Source organism: Procambarus clarkii, chromosome 52 (genome assembly GCF_040958095.1).
Source record: "Procambarus clarkii isolate CNS0578487 chromosome 52, FALCON_Pclarkii_2.0, whole genome shotgun sequence".
Lineage (NCBI taxonomy): Eukaryota > Metazoa > Arthropoda > Malacostraca > Decapoda > Cambaridae > Procambarus > Procambarus clarkii.
In genome coordinates, this window is record NC_091201.1 from 8,372,906 (window position 1) to 8,379,363 (window position 6,458).

Here is a 6,458-nt window from a genome sequence, read left to right on the forward strand (position 1 = left end):
AAAATATCTCCTTTTGGTATTAGCAAATTCGAGAAAGGTAGTGGTACTTGCCTTCAGGTGGTCACGGAATTTCCTTCGATAACTTTCGGTGGAGAGAAGGTAGGCGTCCAACACTGCTTGTTTCAGAGTCTGGTAGTCATTCTCAGTCGCCAAAGTACTGAGTGTAACTGCAGCTCTACCTGTGAGATGTACTCTGAGAAGGGTTGCCCATTGGTCGGCAGGCCAACTAAGTTGATTAGCAAGGGTTTCAAAGGTGGTAAAAAACACATCAACTTCTGTCTCTACGAATGGTGGCATTAACTTACTTGCATGTGATATATTGAAACTGACAGGAAGACTGGCAGTATCTTGCTGGCGTTGAGCGAGGTGTGTAGTTTCCAGCTCGAATTCTCGTTGACGACATTCCATAGCCAGAGCTGCTTGTTGTTTGTCATGTTCGCGTTGCATCTCCAATTGGCGTTGTTTTGTTTCAAGCTGTATTCGCTCACGTTCACGGAGTATTGCAATCTCACGTTCTTGTTCATCTTTTCGTATGGCAGCTGCTTCCCTTTGTTTTTCGCGTTCGATCTTGGCCAGCTCTAGTTTGAGTTTCATCGTTGCCAAATCAGTTTTATCTGCAATAAAGTAAGTTTCGTGAGTTTCAGAGTCTATCTTACCTTTCTCTAAGAGATGATCCAGTAACAGGTTATGTATTTCATTTTTGTTGGCTTGGTAGGGAACTTCTACTTGATACTCATGTGCAAGAGTTTGTAATTCAGTCCTCTTGGCACGACTTAAAGTCCCTATTTCACCTGCTGGATCTGTACGGAAAGCTTGGAGACGAAACATGGTGAAATTAGCAAATAAATGCACAACGAATATACTGTTGTGATATGGTGAATGTCAGAAACAGGACAACGTGGCAACTGGTACCTATCCTGTGGAATCGTTAACAATTAATGTTAATTTCAAGATAAATGATTAATAAATCAAGGTCGCAGGAAATCTTGTACCCGGTACTCAATGTAAGAGGATAAGGGCAAGAAAATCCTACTAAACAAGCGAAACTGAGTTTCTAAAACAAATGAAACAGTTAATTGCCTCAAAAGTAAATTAGGTAGTCCAAGAATGTAGGCATACCTTGCCGAGTCTATAGGACATAAGCAAGTTTTTCCCACTGAAATTAATATGATACTTACAGAATTAGCGAACATTTGTGCTCTGAAAAAGAAGGCTAATTCCCTACAAATGTAAATATCATCATCTCTGACCGACGTGTAGGGGTGCGAGGTGTCAACTAGTGACGAGAGCTGCTGCTGAGGTCCCAATTCAGCAACTAAAATTCGTGCGAGAGGAACTATGGCCCTCTTTATCCTCCTACTGTCAGATTGCAGAAGATTAGGTGCTCTTGACCCGGGGACAGACCACAGTACCAATATGATGATCTGCCGAAAATATGAGAAATATCCTAGGGACAAAAGATGGTAAACACGAGTAATAACACGGAGGGAGAGATGACCAATTAAGAGAATGACTAAGGCCTACAGTCACCACGTAATCCAAAGTTGTCTCACCTTCACCATATGCTACTCTCGGAATGCACAATACACACAGCACCATATGAAAATAAAATTGAATATTAAAAATAGTGAAAAGCTACTTTACCAAAGCCAAATACGCTTACCACAAATTTACTATTTGGCACCAGTACCTGAGTGAAGCTCCGTGGACAGGCCCCCACGTAATGTGACGGTAAAGCGTTGGTGTTCGGCTGTTTCAAAAGCTAGGGGCAGGGCCTCGTCACATCACAAAAAAAAAAAAAGAGAAGTTTGTCCTTTCGTCTGTGGTAAGGTATTGGGAAGACACACAAAACACAAGTATATAAACAATGAAATTTTAATTACTCTAGTATATTAGTATATTTTGGTAGCAGTCTTTCCTGCAGACATATATTATTAAATATGACCGAAAAAGTAAGATTAATAATTCTAACACGAATTTTCTCGATCTTTCTTACGTTTCTTTTCACTGTTGATGGTAATTCAAAGATCAATTCTCCAAAATTCATTTTTATTTCTAGTCTGACGCGACACTTGAGCGTCTTATGTAATAAGTTTCGTAAAACTTATTACATTTTCAAAAACTTTAGTTTACAAACACACAACTGAAACTGAATAGAGCTGATTGATTGATTGATAAAGATTAAGCCACCCAAGAGGTGGCACGGGCATGAATAGCCCGTAAGTGGTGCAATTTTTTTTCTCAGTATTCTGAGTTTACATTTAACCATCAAGCTGTTATCGCGGGGGAGGATACTGCTTCACAGTCTTTATGAGGGTGTCCAGCTGCTGAACACCTTTGTTGACCAGGAGAGTGGCTGTGTTGATGGCTTCAGGGTGGCCACTGCATGATTCAGGAATTCTTAAAGCTCTTCTAAGGTCACTGGTTGCTTCACATTCCAGAAGATAGTGAAGTAATGGCTTTTCTGTGACAGTTTGGCAGAAGATGCACTCTCTCTGCCGGGGTTCACCAATCTCCCAGTTGCATCTGTAACCTAGACGTAGTCTATATAACCTAACTGCTGTTTCCCTGTGAATTCCTTTTGGGATATTTAACCTTTCTAATTTGGTTGCCTGAAGATACCATTTTGCAGATGGGGAACCTTCAGCTATTCTCCGGTGTAGGTAGGCTTTGTTGAGATGTGAGAGTTTTTTGGTGATGATGTTTTTTATGTTCTCTAGGCTGGGTTGAATTGTTTTATGTATCACTGGATGACGAGTTGCCAATTTAGCAATTTCATCAGCTTTTTCATTTAATGGGATTCCAATATGGGATGGGATCCAGTTTAAAGTTATGTTGAGTCCTTTGCCTTTAGCGACTGCTCCAAGATACAAAATGGTGGTAATTATTTCCACATTATCTTTCCACTGTTTTTGTCCTAGTATTTGAAGTGCAGCTTTTGAGTCTGTGTGTATGATTGCATTTTGAGTGTTTTGTGCAATCACATATGCGAATGCCTGTTGTATGGCAAATAGCTCAGTTTGGGTTGATGATACTAGTCCTCCCAGTCTCCAATATGCCTGTACGCTGGTCGTGCAAACAGCAGCGCCAGCACTCTCATATTCTGTGTCCACCGATCTGTCTGTGAAGATGTGGGTGGCTCCTGCTACTGCTATGCTATACATTTGCTCTTCTATTATGCGCCTTAGGATTGTCGGATCATAGGCAGCCTTTTTCATTGGGAGACTTTCTATTACTATTTTGAAAGTAGGCTCTTCCCACGGCGCGGAAGGAGTGTAATTTGGGTGTGGATGATCACCCTCTCTATCAAGAATCATGTTTTTTAAATGTAGTCTGTTTACGACTTTTCCTGCTCTTGCAACCCAAGAGTTTCCATTGTTTTGGCCTAGTCCAACCACCAAGGCCTGCCGTACTGGGATTGGATCAGAAGAAATAATTATCTTACTGACAATTGTAGCTGTCCTTTGTGATATTCTTTCTTGTAGAGAGGGCAAACCCGTCTCCAGTCTAAGAGTTTCAAGCCTGGTCCACATGGGGGCTCCCAGTGCTGCTCTCATAGCATTGTTTTGGGCAACTTCAAGCTTTTTCCACTGTTGGTGTGACAGACTTGTGAGTGCAGGTGCTACATAATCGATCACTGATCTGACAGCCTGTACATAGTATGTGCGAAGGACTTGCAGATAGGCTCCTCCAGAAAGGGAGGTTAGCGACCTGAGAATTGCCGTCCGGGCCGCAGTTCGCTCTCTCAAGTAAGTGACCTCAGCATTAAAATTCATGTGTGTGTCCAGGATGATTCCTAGATACTGATAGGTGTCGACCCATTTAATTGGTTGACCCTGTACTGTGAGTTGGATGTTGGGCTTCGCTATTTTTATGGGCATGGCCTTTGACTTTGAGGGGTTGAGTTTGATCCCAATCTGTTTTGCCTCTTTACTGATGCAGTCTAAGCATTTGGGTGCAAGGCACGCCGCATCCCTTCCTTTTATGATGATGACAAAGTCGTCTGCGTAGTTTAGCAGCCTGCAGTGATGTGGAAGTTTCAACCTCATTATTCTTTCCATTAAACAGTTGAAGAGAGAGGGCTGAGAATACCTCCTTGCGGTGTACCATTTTCATGTCTTTTGTACTCAGAGACTGTGCCATGAAGTTTTACTCTTGCTTCTCTGTTTATGAGACAGTTTTTGGTCCAGGAGAGCAGGTTGCCTCTGACCTCTTTGTCAATGAGGCAGCAGAGAATAGCTGGGGCGCTAGCCAGTTCAAAGGCTTTTTCGAGGTCCAGGAATATCAGCATTCCTGGTCTGTCATTCAAGTGGGCTAACAGAGTTGTAATACATTCCACTGTGCCAACCCCTCTTCTATAGGCATACATATCATGGTGCAGTTTAGGCATTTTCCACTCCAGTCTGTTGAGTGCCATTCTGTCAGCAGTCTTGGCTGCACAGCTTTGGAGAGAGATGGGCCTGGGATTAGCTGGATCTTTGGGTTTTGGGATCGGCACTATGTCTGCTCTATTCCAAGCAGAAAGTCTAGTTTGAGAAGTCCAGGCTAAATTAATTAACCTTAGGTATGCAGCGTCTCCCTCTGGGCCGAGGTTTCTAATCATTTTATAGGTTATTTTGTCGGCTCCAGGGGATGTAACCTTGGAGTTTTTCTTAGCCCGATTGAGCTCATCCAGTGTGAAGGGGGCATTAGTGTCAGAGACTTCTTCACATGCTGTAAGGATTCTGTGCCACCTTTCTTCCTCTAGTCCGGTCTGTACTGCTAATACATCTGGTGGAAGTTGATTGCTGGCTGCTCTCTCTGCAAACCTGGTTGCCAGTACTTCGGCTTCCTGTTGAGGATCCTTGGGGTGTGGAGCTTTAGGTGTTTTATTCCCTTTGGCCCGGTGAATTTGCTGCCACATCTCTCCGAGAGAGGTGTGTTCATTCAGGTGTGAACACCATTCCAGCCACTTTTGTTCTTTTATTTGTCTGGTCTCTCGATGTACATGTTCCTTGACCTCACAAAGTAAGATCCAGTTGCGGTCACTTGGCTGCTTTTTGTATAGCTTTCTTGTTCTATTGAGTCTATGGTTGAGTTCTTTGACACGTTCGCAATAGTACCAATGATCTTTATGGTGTCCGGTGGACTGTTTTTTCAGTGGGATTGAGTGGTTGGCTGCACTTTGAATCGCTTTGACAAATTCTTGTTCTGCCTGATTAATGTCTTCGGGAAGATCATAGTTTCTTTGCCACTCTGAAATGAGGTTTTGAAATCGGTCCCAGTTTGCTAAAGCAAAGTTCCAGGCTTCAGATGGAGGCGGAGGTGGGGTGGGTAGGTCTAACTGAAGATCAATTTGGACCCCATAGTGGTCGCTTGTCAGTGTGGGCTCAACTGACCATGTTGCTGCATCTCTTAGGGAGGCTGAAACGAAGGTTAGGTCTAATCTGCCTCCTTGGATGTGGGTAGGTTCATTCTTGTTTAGGATTTGTATTTCTGGAAGCTGGTCCAGTAGATGTGAAATGTGTATGCCGGCTTCATTTGTTTTGTTCGAGCCCAGTGCCAATCGATGATGGGCATTAAAATCTCCACAAATGATTGTGTTGTCGCGTGTCCAAATAACACAGAGAGATCCATTTCGGCTTGTGGAGACCTGTACACATTGAACACCTCAAGTTTGTCGTGTCTTAGCTCAATGGTGACTCCCATTACCTCTGTCCCTGCTCCACAATTGGGTGGGCTGGTTATGGATTTGGAGATCAGGTCACATTTTACATAGATTGCACATCCCCTGGATTGCCCATTGATCCATGGAAGGAAGAAGCCTCGATAGCCTGAAATTTTAGGTTCTAATCCGGCTCGAAGCAAGCTCTCCTGTATTATCAGGATGTCTATGCCCTTGGTTGCTGCTATGCATTGCAAGTGTTGCAATTTAGTGCGCAGTCCTTGCGCATTCCATTGCAGGATCTTTAGAATTCTAGGTTCTTGGAATTTGCTGATAATTCCGTGGTATCCATGGAGTCTGATGAACACGCCATGGAAGTTGCAATTGGTGTATAGGTTCTTAGTGGACCTGAAATTGACTCATCAATGTCGCTTTCCGACGAGCTGGACTCTATCTGCTTTTTATGGGGGTGTCTCCGGCCCTGCTGTCTTGACGGTGTGGATATTACATCTTCGAATTTTTCGAGCTTGAGCTCAATTGTCTTCCGAGTCTCTGTGGTTTGCCTGATTCCATGTGAAGACAGCAGACTTTCGATCAACTCAGTGACCAAAGTTTTGAGCATTGGCCAGAGAGCGTCCAGTTCAGTGGGAGCACTATTTAATGTTGTGCAGGTTAGGGGCCTAGTGGCTTTTAGACCCTTCTCGGTGGTAACTTTGGCACTGGAATTGCTACTCCTATTGGCCCCAATGTGCTTGCTGGATGAAATGGGAGGCCGACTGCTTTGAACATGATTCTTGTGTCCTCCATCTTTCTT